This window comes from Pristiophorus japonicus, chromosome 9 (genome assembly GCF_044704955.1).
Source record: "Pristiophorus japonicus isolate sPriJap1 chromosome 9, sPriJap1.hap1, whole genome shotgun sequence".
NCBI lineage: Eukaryota > Metazoa > Chordata > Chondrichthyes > Pristiophoridae > Pristiophorus > Pristiophorus japonicus.
In genome coordinates this window covers 214619590-214635810 of record NC_091985.1, presented here as the reverse complement: position 1 = coordinate 214635810, position 16221 = coordinate 214619590, and the positions used below count along the sequence as shown (strand labels likewise).

Genomic DNA, 16221 nt, shown 5'->3' with positions numbered 1-16221 from the left:
GAACAATCTCACTCGGGTGTGTGTCTCGGTGCTTTTCCAGTCACACTGATGTTTGAAATCTTTTGCTATGGACAGAACAGGCAAACATTTCTCCTTCCACATTCAAAGACCGATGATATTCAGGTCCTGCTGAATGGAGTGACTCTGTCAGATCTTGGCATGATGTTTGGTTTGATTGTAGCTAATACCATGTTTAATTAATTAGTAGGTTTGAGACTATCAGCAACATTAATACCTTATTAAGAAATATATGATGAACAGATTCTCTGTCCTCTTCCATATCTTGTATTGATCCATCAATCAGAGTAAACATGCAAGTCCCGCGTGTCCACAGTAACTGACACGAGGTCAGCCCACTGGATGGAACCTCGGGCGCCCTGAGCTTGATCTCTGATGTCTCCAGTTCTGACTGCTCCCTTACATCAGTCTCCCCTCACTTTTATACCCTGCAGTGATCCACCTCTGGCATCGACTCTTCTGTGTCTTCTCTGCTGGGTTTGGGCAGGAAGCTGGGAAAGGACAGCTGGAACTTCTCTAATCTGTGATTTACAAGAACACTTTCCCTGGTTCCCAGCAGTTACTTTTCTTCAATAATTTTCTCATTAACCCTAAACTACCCTGCCTGCTGTTAGTTGTTATTTCTTATAGTTTCACAATTATAGATCTACCCATCACACATTCTAATCTAACCTATTCTATTCCTCACTCTGGTTTAAGCTTATATTGTGCTTACTAACAGACAAACCTGTTCTTTCCCCTGATCTGATTACAGATTCCAACAAATGGGTTCAGTAAATGGAATGTCTTATCAGTGTTGTCATGGTGACCTGTCTGCAGTGAATCGATTGTTTGAGTTTCTAACTTAGACTAAACTTCTCTTTCCTATAATACACATTTAAGTCAATGTATTTTAGCCATTTTATGTTGATAAAGTGGTTAAAAAAGCACATGATCCTAGGTTTTATACATAAGGGTGTAGTGTATAAATGGGCAGAGGATATGTAAACCTGAACAAATCATTGGTTAGGCTGCAGTTAGAATATTTTGTCAGCTTTTGTACATCTTACACCAGAGGGATGACGAGGCCATGGAGAGGGTGCCGAGAGATTCACTGAGATGTTACCAGGGAAGAGAGGCTTTAGTTATCGGGAGAGATTGGAGAAACTGGGATCTTTTCATTAGAACAAAGGTTACTCTCATGTACAAAGCCCAGCTCCCCATACCTTCCCAGAGTGCCTCTCCTAGCCTTGGTATCCAGGAAAGGTATTGGTAACAAGTCCCTGATAACTAAATAACTTAATTTGTGATCTGAGGGAGGTGTTCAAGATGTAATCAGGTAAATGAGGAAAAACTATTTCCACCAGTCGGTGAGTCAGTAACTCGATGGCATCAAATTCAAATCATCACCAAAAGGCTCAGACCCAGGGAGGAACTATCGAGCACACTACAACAATGTTCGGGACACTCACTGTTCCTCCGGATCTGTGTCCCGGGGAGGAACTGATGGGTTTCTCTTATCTTTGGGTTAAATATGTTCTCATCGAGGTGGTGGATATCAGCATTGGGGATTGGGGTATTCTGAGCACCTAGTGTCTGCCTGAGGCACTCTCCAGTCAGGTACAGCTTGGGTTAGATTCAGATTAAAGCTCCCTTTCCACTGTCTCATCAAACACTCCCAGGGCAGGTACAGCACGGGTTAGATACAGAGTAAAGCTCCCTCCACACTGTCTCATCAAGCACTCCCAGGGCAGGTACAGCACGGGTTAGATACAGATAAAGTTCCCTCCACACTGTCCCATCAAACACTCCCAGGGCAGGGACATGGATGTGTTACCGATACCTTCCCTGGATACCAAGGCTAGGAGTGACAATCTGAAAGATATAGAAATCTAGGATTTGTCCATGAAAGTAACCGAAGGAATGAGAACTGAAATAATCGTGAGTAATGATCGGGTGTCAGTTGTGGCTCAGTGGTAGTGTAAATTCCTGGATTCTTTTACCTCAATCTGGTTCAGTAAAATTACTGAGTCGAATACCTCTTGTGCCTTGAACAAAGCAGTCTTTATTTTTACCGGCCGGTAAGACCTATCAGACAGAAGATATACTCTCTGGATAGAGCGTACACACTCCCTACGGATAGGTGAAGTTACATCGTAAAGCGTCAACAGTTATACAGTTTTGAAATCAGATAACAAAATACAATTAGATTGACAGTCTAACTCAGCCACTCATTAGTCAATCTATATGAGATTTTTTTATGAAAGCTCAAGCATTGCCTCTAAATGTTTCAATCTAGTGGTGTGATTATTAACTGAGACCTTGCAATTCTGCAGATTTATTTCATGTTACAATTAGATGTTATTGCAGGATGAGTGACTTGAAACCTTGGGAAAGACTGTTAGCTATGCTAATGTTGCACTATTTGCAATCTGACATTCTCCCAGCTATTCTTCCATGGCTTATACATTTTCATATATCCCGTTTACTTTACTGTCCTTAATTCCATATATTCCGTTCAGATATCCACAGTAGCACTCTTGTCTCTGAGTCAGTAGGTTGTGGGTTCAAGTCCACCTGTAGATACTTGAGCACAAAATCTAGGCTGACATTCCAATGCAGTACTGAGGGATTGCTGCACTGTCTGTGTTGCCATCTTTCAGATGAATCGCTCAATTGAGGCTCCATCATCCCTCAACCAATATCACTAAAACAGATTATCTGGCCAGTACCACATCGCTGTTCGTGGCAGCTTGCTGTGTGCAAATTGTATGCCGCACTTCCTACATTGCAACAGTGAATGCACTTCAAATGTACTTTGATGTTGTTGTATCCTATTGGCTGTAAAGCACTTTGGGAGGTCCTGAGGTCATGTGAGGTGCTACATAAGGACAAGTCTTTATTGAACAAAGGAGATAAGGCCCAAAAATGGAACAGTCGGTTACAGGATATCGATTAGTCTCCTCTTATCTTGGAGACATCAAGGAATCGGCACAATGTGTGCTTGAACCAAAGCTGATTTATTTATCAGATAGCCATAAAATTAACCTCCAGCTCAGTTACAGGGAAAACAAAGCCGAACAATCAGAATGAACATGGTTCAGTCCTGGATGTGATTAACAGCTGCAATAAGAGCAGAATCCAACCCCTGCAGTCACTTAAGAACTCGCTGGTGTCTCAGCAGGTGGGACGATCGAGCGAATCCCCTCCCACACACAGAGCAGGTGAACGGCCTCTCCCCAGTGTGAGTGCGTTGGTGGGTCAGCAGGTTGGAGGAACTAGTAAATCCCTTCCCACACATGGAGCAGGTGAACGGCCTCGCCCCAGTGTGAATGCGTTGGTGTACCATCAGATCATTTCTGCTTTTAAAGCTCTTCTCACAAACAGAACATTTAAATGGTCTCTTATTGGTGTGAACAAGTTGGTGTGAATTGAAGTGGGATGACTGAGTGAATCCCTTCCCACACTCAGAGCAGGTAAACGGCCTCTCGACAGTGTGAACTCGCTGGTGAGCCAGAAGGTGGGGTGAATTAGTGAATCCCTTTCCACACATGGAGCAGGTGAATGGCCTCTCGACAGTGTGAGTGCGCTGGTGTCTCAGGTGGTGAGATGATTTCATGAATCCTTTCCCACACACAGAGCAGACGAACGGTCTCTCTCTGGCGTGATCTCGCTGGTGATCAGTGAGGTGAGATGAACAAGTGAATCCCTTCCCACACATGGAGCAGGTGAACGGCCTCTCCCCAGTGTGAACCCGCTGGTGTACAGTGAGGTTGGATGAGTGAGTAAATCCTTTCCCACACATGGAGCAGGTGAACGGCCTCTCCCCAGTGTGATCGCGTCGATGAATTTCCAGTTGAGATGGGTAATGGAATTCCTTCCCACAATCCTCACATTTCCACAGTTTCTCCGTGGTGCGGGTGTCCTTGTGTCTCTCCAGGTTGGATGATCAGTTGAAGCCTCTTCCACACACAGAACACGTGTACGGTTTCTCCCCGCTAAGAATGGTGTGATATTTTTTCAGGCTGTGTAACTAGTTAAAGCTCTTTCCACAGTCAGTGCACTGGAACACTCTCACTCGGTTGTGTGTGTCTCGGTGCTTTTCCAGGCTCACTGATGTTTGAAATCTTTTCCCACAGACAGAACAGACAAACATTTCTCCTTCCACATTCAAAGGATGATGATATTCAGGTTGTGGTGAATCGAGTGACTGTTACATCTTGATGTGATGCTTGGTTCGAGTTTCCCATCTGCAAACCCTCCCCTTCTAAAACCTGTAAAAGGAGTTTCCAAAATCATCACTAAGGACAGGATAGAAATTCAGATTGGACAATTCTAGTTTCTATGGTACACACATTCCTCTCTGGTTTCTCCACAGCTGTAAATCACCGTCTCACACACTCTCCCTACTCCCTGTGCTAAAATTCAAACCCATTATACCACCTCCAACACTTTTTCCTTCTCACTGAAGATGCTGACTCTGGCTGGGTTCAGTTCTACACTCATTGGTTCCCCTCCATTGCCCTCTCCTCCCTTGAAAGTGCTGACTCTGGCTGGGTTCAGTTCTACACTCACTGGTTCCCCTTCCTCTCCTCCCCTGAAGGTGCTGACTCTGGCTGGGTTCAGTTCTACACTCACGGTTCCTCTCCCCTGAAGGTGCTGACTGTGGCTGGGCTCAGTTCTACACTCACTGATTCCCCTCCCTCTCCTCCCCTGAAGGCACTGACTCTGGCTGGGTTCAGTTTTACACTCACCAGTTTCTCTCAAATATGTGACCCATGTGCCCAATCTCCATGTGTGAACCTCGACAGTGAGTGTCGAAGGGCTATTCCACTGTCCTCACCCGAGGCCTCACACGTGCATTTTCCAGCAGGGTCACTGGAGCCTACTCCCAATGGCTCAGTGGGTAAAGGCACCGCCCAATGTGACGGAGTCCTAGGAACAGGAAGGACCCAGGTTTAATCCTGTCTGCATATCCTCCCCTTTCAAAAAGCTGTTTACAAAAGTCATCACTGTAAGTAGGAACATAGGAACAGGAATAGGCCATTCAGCCCCTGGAGCATGTTCCACTATTCAATTCGATCGTGGCTGATCAGTATTTTAACTCCGTCTACCTGCCTTGGTTCCATCACCCTTAATACCCTTGCCTAAGAAGAATTCATCAATCTCAGTTTTGGAATTTTCAACTGGCCCCCAGCCTCAATTTTAGGGGAACAGAGTTCCGGATTTCCACTACCCTTTAAGAACATAAGAAATAAGGGAAAGAGTAGGCAATATGGCCCCTCGAGCCAACTCTACCAGTCAATAAGATCAAGGCTGACCTTCGACCTCAACTCTACTTTCCCGCACTATTCCCAGATCCCTTGATTCCTTTAAAATCATAGAACCTTACAGCATGGAACGAGGCCATTTCGGCCCATCGTGTTTGTGCTGGCCAACAAGAGGCTATCCAGCCTAATCCCACTTTCCAGCTCTAGGTCTGTAACCCTGCAGGTTACGGCACTTCAAGTGCACATCCAAGTACTTTTTAAATGTGGTGAGGGTTTCTGCCTCTACCACTCTTTCAGGCAGTGAGTTCCAGACCCCCACAACCCTCTGCGGGAAGAAATTTACCCTCAAATCCCTTCTAAACCTTCTACCAATTACGTTAAATTTATGCCCCCTGGATGTTGACCACTGCTAAGGGAAATAGGCCCTTTTTATGCACTATATCGAGTCCCCTCATAATTTTATACATCTCAATGAGGTCTTCCCTCAGCATCCTCTGTTCCAAGGAAAACAAATCCAGCCTATCCAATCTGTCCTCATAGCTAAGATTCTCCACTCCCAGCAACATCCTCGTAAATCTCCTCTGTACCCTCTCCAGTGCAATCACATCCTTCCTGTAATGTGGTGACCAGAACTGCATGCAGTACTGTGGCCTAACCAGTGTTTTATACAGTTCAAGCATAACCCCGTTCTTGTACTCTGTGCCTCGGCTAATAAAGGCAAACATTCCGTATGCCTTCTTAACTGCCTTATCTACCTGGCCTGTTACTTTCAGGGATCTGTGGACATGCACTCCCAGGTCTCTTTGTTCCTCTACACTTCTCAGTGTCCTACCATTTAATGCGTATTCCCTTTCCTTGCTAGCCCTCCCCAAATGTATTACCTCACACTTCTCTGGATTAAATTCCATTTGCCACTGTTCTGCCCACCTGACCAGTTGATTGATATCTTCCTGCAGTCTGCAGCTTTCTTCTTCATTATCAGCCACACATTCGATTTTAGTATCATCTGCAAACTTCTTAATCATATCCCCTATATTCAAGTCTAGATCATTGATGTATACCACAAAAAGGAAGGGACCTAGTGCTGAGCCCTGGGAGTCCCACATGAAACATCCTTCCAGTCACAAAAACTCCCATCAACCATTACCCTTTGCTTCCTGCCTCTGAGCCAATTTGGATCCAACTTGCCACTTTTCCCTGAATCCCATGGGCTTTTACTTTCATGACTAGTCTGCCATGTGGGACCTTATCAAAGTGTCAAAATGTCTATCGATCTCAGCCCTGAATATACTCAAAGACTGAGCATCCACAGCCCTCTGGGATAGAGAATTCCAAAGATTCACAGTGAAGAAATTCCTCCTCATCTCAATCTTAAATGACCGACTCCTTATCCTGAGACTATGACCCCCTAGTTCGAGACTCTTCAGCCAGGAGAAACATTTGTATGAGGAAGTGCTTCATGACATCACCCTTGATCGGCCTAGCTCTAATTTTAAGGTTCTGTCCCTTTCACCAGAGGAAATCGTTTCTCTATCTACCCTGTTAACTGAACTAAAAAGGAAATAAATGACTTTTAAACACCTGGTCCACTTGGCACTGAAGTGTTTGAAACTCATAATAGGAACTCCAGGAAAACAAAATACTGACAAATGTTAAACTGTTTTGTTCACAAAAGAAATCTCAATTTAACTATTAAAAGATAAATTGTTTAACAGGGGTTCACACTGACTCACCTGTCAGGCCGCCCCTCGAGCACCACGATTGGTTGCAGAACACACTGCTCCCTGAGCCCTCCGGCCTCTGAGCTCTCTTCCTGTTGGTTCCCAGGGCAATCAATCACCCCTCGCCAACATTACACCACCAGATGAAGTTGAGGGGCTCAGAGGAAGAAATAAAACGAGGCCGTGAATCTGAGTTAATAAATAAATTAGAGAAGCATGACTACATTTATAAATTTAACTATTTAAAGTCAAGTCAAATGAATTGTTACAATTAATATATTCCTTTTGCACCAAGTGGGAAACAAGTGATGTGTGGGCTGTGCAGAGTGTCTGTGCCCAGTTACACAGTGTGTCCCTGTCTCATTGCTCCAAATACACATGTTTCAGCTCACATCCAACTGACTGGATAAACCTCGCCCGTCTAAACTCCATCACAGAAATATCAGCATTTGATGTTTAGTTATACTAAACCTTTATAAAACACTGGTTAGGCCTCAACTGGCACATTGTGTTCGATTGTGGGCACCACACTTTCAGAAGGATGTATACACTTTAGAGAGGGTGCAGAAGAGATTTACTAGAATGGTACCAAGGATGAGGGACCTCAGTTATGTGGCAATACTGGAGAAGCTGCAGTTATTCTCCTTGGAGCAGAAAGGTTTAAGAGGAGATTTCATTAAAGTTCTCAAAATCATGAACAATTTTAACAAGGAGAAACTTTTCCAGTGGCAGAAGGGTTGGTAACCTGAGGAGACAGAATAAGGTGATTGGCAAAAGAAGCAGAGGAAATGAGGAAACATTTTATAAGCAGCGAGTTGTTGCAATCTGGAATGCACTGCCTGAAAGGGTGGTGGATGCAGATTCAATAGTAACTTTCAAAAGTGAATTGGATAAATACTAAAGGGACAATATTTGCAGAGCTATTGGGAAAGATCAGGGGAGTGGAACTAACTGGATAGATCTGCCATAGAGGTAACTGGGAGGGTCGATGGGGGTAGTGCATTTGATGGAGTGTATATGTATTTTAACAAGGCTTTTGATGAGGTCCCACATGCCAGACTGGTCACCAAAATAAAAGCCCATGGGATCCAAGGCAAAGTTGGATCCAAAATTGGCTCAGAGGTAGAAAGCAAAGGGTAATGGGCTGCAGGAAGATATCAATGGACTGGTCAGGTGGGCAGAACAGTTACAAATGGAACTTAATCCGGAGAAGTGTGAGGTAGTGCATTTGGGGAGGGCTAACAAGACAAGGGAATTCACATTAAATGGTAGGACATTGAGAAGTGTAGAGGAACAGAGGGACTTTGGAATGCATGTCCACAGATCCCTGAAGGTAGCAGCACAGGTGGATAAGCTGGTTAAGAAGGCATTTGCGATACTTGCCTTTATTAGCCTAGGCACAGAATGTAAGAGCAGGGAGGTTATGCTTGAACTGTATAAAATACTATTTAGGCTACAGCAAGAGTACTGCGTGCAGTTCAAGTCACCACATTACAGGAAAGATGTGATTGCACCAGAGAGGGTAAAAACATTTACGAGGATGTTGCCTGGACTGGAGAATTTTAGCTATGAGGAAAGATTGGATAGGCTGGGGTTGTTTTCTTTGGAACACAGGATGTAGAGGTGGAACCTCATTGAGGTGTATAAAATTATGAGGGGTATAAAATTATGAGGGGTCTGGATAGAGTGGATAGCAAGGACCTTTTTCCCTTAGCAGAGGATTCAGCCATGGCTCAGTGGGTAGCACTCTCACCTCTGAGTCAGAAGGTTGAGAGTTCAAGTCCCGCTCCAGGAACTTGAGCACAAAAATCTAGGCTGACACTCCAGTGCAGTGCTGAGGGAGTGCCGCACTGTTGGAGATGCTATCTTTCTGATGAGACATTAAACCAAGGCACCACCTGTTATCTCTGGTGGACATAAAATATCCCATGGCACTATTTTGAAGGTATCCCCGTTGTCCTGGCAATATTTATCCATCAATCAACATAACAAAAACAGTTTATCTGGTAATTATCACATTAACAACATAAGAACAAGATAAGAAATAGGAGCAGGAGTAGGCCATTTGGCCCCTTGAGCCTGCTCTACCATTTAATAAGATCAAGGCTTTTCTGATCATGGACTCAGCTCCACTTCCCTGCCAGCTCCCCATAACCCTTTATTCCCTTATCGCTCTAAAATCTGTCTATCTCTGCCTTAAATATATTTAATGACCCAGCTTCCACAGCTCTCTGGGGCAAAGAATTCCACAGATTTGCAACCCTCAGACAAGAAATCCCTCCTTATCTCAGTTTTAAATGGGTGGCCTCTTATTCTGAAATTGTGAGTGGAATTATCCTCACTGCATCCACCTTGTCAAGCCCCCTCATTCTCTTATAAGTTTCAATAAGATCACCTCTCATCCGTCTGAACTCCAATGAGTACAGGCCCAACCTACTCAACCTATCTTCATAAGTCAACCCCCTCAGCTCCAGAATCAAACTAGTGAACCTTCTCTGAACTGCCTCCATTGCAAGTATATCCTTGCTTCAATATGGAGACCAAAACTGTACGCAGTACACCAGGTGTGGCCTTGTACAGATGTAGCAGGAATTATCTGATGTACATTTATTGCAAGGGGAATACTATATTCCCCTTGCAATAAATGCCAACATTCCATTTGCCTTCCTGATTACTTGCTGTACCTGCATACTAACTTTTGTATTTCATGCACAAGGATCCCTAGGTCTTTCTGTACTGCAGCACTTTGCAATTTTTCTCCATTTAAATTATAATTTGCTTTTCTATTTTTTCTGCCAAAATGGATAACCTCATTTCCCACATTATACTCCATCTGCCAAATTTTTGCCCACTCACTTAGCCTGTCCATATCCCTTTGCAGATTTGATGTGTACTCCTCACAACTTGCTTTCCCACCCATTTTTATATCATCATCAGCAAACTTGGCTACATTGCACTCGGTCTCTTCATCCAAGTCATTAATATAGATTGTAAATAGTTGAGTGTGGGATTAATCATGCTTTAATCGGTATTTGCCACTTAAGGTAAGTGTTGACTTCGTTCAATGTCTGTCAGCTTCTGGTATAGTTTGTGAAGGTGGGCTCATTCTGTATCTCTCAGTCTCCGGTACAGTTTATGGAAGTGGTATTGATTCTGTAACTCTCAGTCTCTGATACAGTGTATGAGTCTGGGATTCATTCTATATCTCTCAGTCTCTGGTACAGTGAGTATGGGATTCATTCTGTATCTCTCAGTCTCTGGTACAGGGAGTGAGTCTGGGATTCATTCTGTATCTCTCAGTCTCTGGTACAGTGAGTGAGTCTGGGATTCATTCTGTATCTCTCAGTCTCTGGTACAGGGAGTGAGTCTGGGATTCATTCTGTATCTCTCAGTCTCTGGTACAGTGAGTGAGTCTGGGATTCATTCTGTATCTCTCAGTCTCTGGTACGGTGAGTGAGTGTGGGAGTCTCTCTGTATCTCTCAGTATCTGGTACAGTGAGTGTGGGATTCATTCTGTATTTCTCAGTCTCTGGTACAGTGAGTGAGTGTGGGATTCACTCTGTATCGCTCAGTCTCTGGTACAGTTTATGAAGGTGGTATTGATTCTGTATCTCTCAGTCTCTGATACAGTGAGTATGGAATTCATTCTGTATCTCTTAGTCTCTGGTACAGGGAGTGAGTCTGAGATTCATTCTGTATCTCTCAGTCTCTGGTACGGTGAGTGCGGGATTCATTCTGTATTTCTCAGTCTCTGGTACAGTGAGTGAGTCTGAGATTCACTCTGTATCGCTCAGTCTCTGGTACAGTGAGTGAGTCTGGGATTCATTCTGTATCTCTCAGTCTCTGGTACTGTTAGTGATTGCGGGATACATTCTGTATCTTTCAGTGTCTGGTACAGTGAGTGTGGGATTCACTCTGTATCTCTCAGTCTCTGGTACAGTGAGTGTGGGATTCACTCTGTATCGATCAGTCTCTGGTACAGTGAGTGTGGGATTCACTCTGTATCTCTCAGTCTCTGGTACAGTGAGTGTGGGATTCACTCTGTATCTCTCAGTCTCTGGTACTGTTAGTGATTGCGGGATACATTCTACATCTTTCAGTCTGAACCTTATGATGTGGATTTATTCTATACCTTTCAGATACTATTTGTCTATTCTCTCTGATAGTTAATTTGTCACTATGGCTGCACTATTGTGAGATTAACATTGTGCCTTTCCAGTTGATAATGGGTGTGTATTTTGACTGGGATTGATGTATCTACCTGTGAACAGTACTGAGTTATGGTGAAATGTTAACAACTTCTGTTTGATTGCTGGATTGAAAATGTATATCTGGAAATTGGGATCATTGCGGGACTGACTACTTTTGCTGTCTATGAGTGTGGAATTGATATTAAGAACATAAGAAATAGGACCAGGAGTAGGCCATGCGGCCCCTCGAGCCTGCTCCACCATTTAATACGATCATGGCTGATCCGATCATGGACTCAGGTCCACTTCCCTGCCCGTGCCCATAACCCCTTATTTCCTTATCGGTTAAGTAACTGTCCATCTGTGTCTTAAATGTATTCAATGACCCAGCTTCCACAGCTCTCTGAGGCAGCAAATTCCATAGATTTATAACCCTCAGAGAAGAAATTTCTCCTCATCTCAGTTTTAAATGGGTGGCCCCTTATTCTAAGATTATGCCCCCTAGTTCTAGTCTCCCCTATCAGTGGAACCATCTTCTCTGCCCCCTCATAATCTGAGATGTTTCGATAAGATCACCTAAATTCCAATGAGTAGAGGCAAACCTACTCAACTATCCTCATAAGTCAACGCCCTCATCTCTGGAATCAACCTAGTGAACCTTCTCTGAACTGCCTCCAAAGCAAGTATATCCTTTCTTAGATATGGAAACCAAAATTGTACACAGTATTCCAGGTATGGCCTCACCACTACCCTGTATAACTGTAGCAAAACTTCCCTGCATTTATACTCCATCCCCTTTGCAATAAAGGCCAAGATCCCATTGGCCTTCCTGATCACTTGCTGTACCTACATACTAACCTTGTGTTTCATGCACCAGATCCCGCTGTACTGCAGCACTTTGCAATTGTTCCCCATTTAAATAATAACTTGCTGTTTGATTTTTTTTTGCTAAAGTGCATAACTTCACACTTTCCAACATTATACTCCATCTGCCCAATTTTTGCCCACTCACATAGCCTGTCTATGTCCTCCTCATGCATTGCTTTTCCTCCCATCTTTGTATCATCATCAAACTTGGCTACGTTATATCCAGTCCCTTCTTCCAAGTCGTTAATATAGATTGTAAATAGTTGGGGTCCCAGCACTGATCCCTGCGGCAACCCACTAGTTATGGGTTGCCAACCAGAGAATGACCACTTATCCCAACTCTCACTTTTCTGTTAGTTAGCCAATCCTCTATCCATGCTAATATATTTCCCCCAATCCCATGAACTTTTATCTTGTGCAGTAACCTTTTATGTGGCACCTTGTCAAATGCCTTCTGGAAGTCCAAATACACCACATCCACTGGTTTCCCTTTATCCACCCTGTTCGTTGCATCCTCAAAGAACTCCAACAAATGTTTCAAACATGACTTCCCCTTCATAAATCCATGCTGACTCTATCTGACTGAATTCTGCTTTTCCAAATGGCCTGGTACTGCTTTAATAATGGACTCCAACATTTTCCCAACCACAGATGTTAGGCTAACTGGTCTATAGTTTCCTGCTTTTTGTCTGCCTCCTTTTTCAAAAAGGGGTGTTACATTTTCAGTTTTCCAATCTGCTGGGACCTCCCCAGAATCCAGGGAATTTTGGTAAATTACAACCAATGAATACACTATCCCTGCCACTACTTCTCTCAAGACCCTAGGATGCAAGCCATCAGGTCTAGGGCATTTACCACCTGATTAGTGATTGTGATATGGCCCCCACCCCCCATCACCCCTTGACTATCCACTGGTGGGATATTTTTAGTCTCCTCTACCATAAAGACTGATACAAAATATTTGGTCAGAGTTTCTGCCATCTCCATGTACCCCATCACCAATTCCCTGGTTTCGTCCTGAGTAATACCGTACCTATTGTGTGTACAAGGAGCCAGTTGCACTGTTCCTTATGTCTCAGGTGGCAGAAACTTCACATTTGTTCCTGTACCTTCAATTCCTTACCTGTAGGAAGAAATGGTATCTCTGATCATTCAAGAACAGGAGAAGTAGAAAATACTAAAGTGATGAATGTAATTGTTCAATTAATATTCGTTCTGAACATTCACAAAGGGAAGCCAGCGAGACAAACAATGTCAGTGTCTGACTCCACTGCAGTACTGCAGCACTCAGCTTCTGCACACCAAGTGTGTTGGGCAGATTTACAGCAATTTACTGACATCCAGACACAACCCAACCCCTGCCCTGCTTCAGGAATGGGACGACCCGATGGGGCACGGACTTTTACATAGCTCAGATTGCTACTCCCCTCTCCCAGGGCACTAACCGTTCAACCAGAAACAAAGAGCCGCTGTTTAAAACGTGTCTTTCACATTTCTCACCCGGTGCCTGTAATAGATGCTCCTTGTATAAATCCTCAGTGTCCGGCTCTGCTTCCACTGCTCACTGTCCAATGACAACAAACACGGTGAGACTGGAACTAAAGCAGGAACGTTCACTACTGGTTTACAGGGAGAAAGCAGCAATGATTGTAAACAGCAGATCCTTCCCATTCTGTCTCCCTTACCCGGGACACACGCTGTCCACACACCGCCCGAGAATGGCCTCTCCCTTCCCCCACTCACTCCACGCACTGAGACCAGTTCTTGCTCCACTCCGCCTGTTACACACAGACCCCGACTCCGCCTGAACTTCCCCCGGACTCAGTGCTGATCTCTGAGCCCATCTGCGGACACGCTCCCAAAGCGAGGTGCTGCTGTAAGGAGGCTGCTGCTCGCTGCCTTACCCTGGGGCCGGGGTGTCTCCATTCCCGGCTGTTTAAACCATCTTTCTCCGCTCACTGAGTGAATGGCGCTCACAGGCAGGGCTGGGGGAGGGGAGGGCGCATGTGCTCTTCTGCTCACTGGAAATCGACACGGGGCGGGGCTTAACCGCGCTTGCGCAGCTCTCTGCAATAATTCAGCCTTTAAAAATCAAAGTGAACTTTTCCCGATTTACTTTTATCAGAATCTGAGCAAAGGAACTGGGCCTGGGGGGCAAGGACAGAGAATGTTTAAAGCTGGGGGCCTTGCCCCTTTGAGATGCTCAATTTGGGATCATTCCGTGCAGGGTGTTTTTCTCTTCGTGAGCCCGTCCTCACAAAGTAATCCTGCAGAAACATCGGAGGGACGGCGGAGTAGGAGTGTTTGCTGGGACTATGCAGGAGTTAATATCTGACAGAAACTGTCCCAGTTTAATTTAATCAGAGTGAAACACTCGGTCACTGAGAGTAATAACGAACGGCCCTAAGCTGCAAGATTACAGAGAGTACAACAGGCAAGCGAGGGTTAAATGTGGGTCCTTGTTTCTCTCACTCTCTGACACTGTCCCGCAGTGTGGATTAATAATGTGTCTGTCTGTGGTACAATATCAGTGAGAGAGGGGACTGCATCTTCTGTCTCTCCAGTTGGATCTTTCAGGATAAAACCGGAGCTCACAGGTCAGTCTGGAACTGATACTGTGCATGTTTCTGTGTCTCACCGCCCTGCCTCGCGCTCCCCTGTCTCTCACTCAGTCCTCTGCCCCACCCCCCGCTCTCCCCACTCCCCCCTCTCCCCATCTCTCTCTGTGTTGCTATCCCCCTTTCTCTTGTACTGTTTGGAAAGGCGGTATACTGTTATTTAGCGTGATGTGGGAACACTATTGGAAGTACAACCCTGATACTGTCTCTATTCTCTCCCTGGTGCTATACATGACAGTGTGGCACTGTTACTGAGTGTAAGACGGGGATACCAATACAAAGTGTAAGACTGATACTGTGCCTGTCTCTCTTTATCTTTCGCTGATACGGTACATGAATGCGTGATACAAGTATTGAGCGTAATATGGAGACACAGTTCGCGTATTTAGAGTGTCTATATCTGTCGTTCTCTCAGATAGCAATCTCTGGGTGATAAGGATGGGATGGATAGGGCACCAGTTACTATTAAATGTCTCTCAGTTTAGGAGGAGAGAGAGACAAAGAGAGGCTGGTGGGGCAGTGAGCACATAATATATATTTTCAGAAAAATCAAACATATTTCTGCATGCGAACACTATAACAACTTAAAGCAGATATGAGTTTAGCCAGCCTCTGTGGTGAGTGTTCCCCAGATTCAGGGGCAGGAACCAAACACTGTAAGGAATGCAAGCCTCAGAGTGTTTAACATTTACTGAGCTGGGAAACTACAACTAACCCCGAGAATCGGCAGCACAAGCCGAGCGGAGAGGAAACCCTGTGCTGGAAGCTGTAAATCTGGGACAGTTTGTGTTATGAATGTGCAGATGTGAACATTGTGTGAGTGATAGTGTGTGTCTACTGTATATGGTCCACGTCTCTGAGCCACACAGGAGGGCGGGTATCACTACAGTCCTGCAGACCATGAGCTTGGTGGCAGATTTGAGGGCCTGATCTTTGAACACTCTTTCCCTCAGGCGGCTGAAGGCTGCACTGGCGCACTGCAGGCGGTGTTGAATCTTGTTGTCAATGTCTGCCCTTGCTGATAATAGGCTCCCAAGGTATGGAAAGCGGTCCACATTGTCCAGTGCTGGACCGTTGATCTTGATGGAAATCGCTGGAGAAATGCCACCAATGTCTCCACAAGATCCTGCAAATCCTCTGGGAGGACAGATGCATCAGTGTTAGCGTCCTCGATCAGGCCAACATCCCCAGCATCGAAACAATGACCACACTCGACCAGCTCCGCTGGGCAGGCTGTTAAGTCCTGACTCTAATGTACTGACTTGCACAAGACATATGCTGAAGTCAAGGTCACTCAATAACCTGCACCTTTAATTCACAGCTCTCCAGTGCTGCACTTGCCTGAGACCTCCCTTTATATACCTCAGTGGGACAGGTATGGAGTGTCTCCTTCAAGTGCACCCCTAGTGGTAAGGTATGCTTATTGTTACAGGTCATATCCAGTTACAGTCATGAATAGCATGGTAAGATACAGTTATATACAGTAATGTGAGATACATGACATCACCCTCCCCCAAGGTCTTATTGCCTTTATAGATTCAGTCTCTCAGGTGGTCTG

At 44.9% G+C, this 16221-nt stretch overlaps 2 protein-coding genes and 1 pseudogene across 4 annotated transcripts in view; 1 reads left to right on the top strand and 2 right to left on the bottom strand.

Moving 5' to 3' along the window:
• Positions 1-13160, bottom strand: part of LOC139273639 (zinc finger protein 239-like) — a 332544-nt gene extending 319384 nt beyond the window's left edge. Inside the window, exons 1-2 of the mRNA XM_070890643.1 lie at positions 13079-13160; positions 7001-7177 (exon numbers count right to left, since the gene is read on the bottom strand). The gene's annotated coding sequence lies outside the window, so the exon portion shown is untranslated. The remainder of the gene's footprint in view (positions 1-7000; positions 7178-13078) is intronic.
• Positions 1-16221, top strand: part of LOC139273646 (oocyte zinc finger protein XlCOF26-like) — a 178958-nt gene that overhangs the window by 79075 nt on the left and 83662 nt on the right. The window lies entirely within an intron of this gene.
• Positions 2079-16221, bottom strand: part of LOC139274116 (zinc finger protein 585A-like) — a 120737-nt pseudogene continuing 106594 nt past the window's right edge.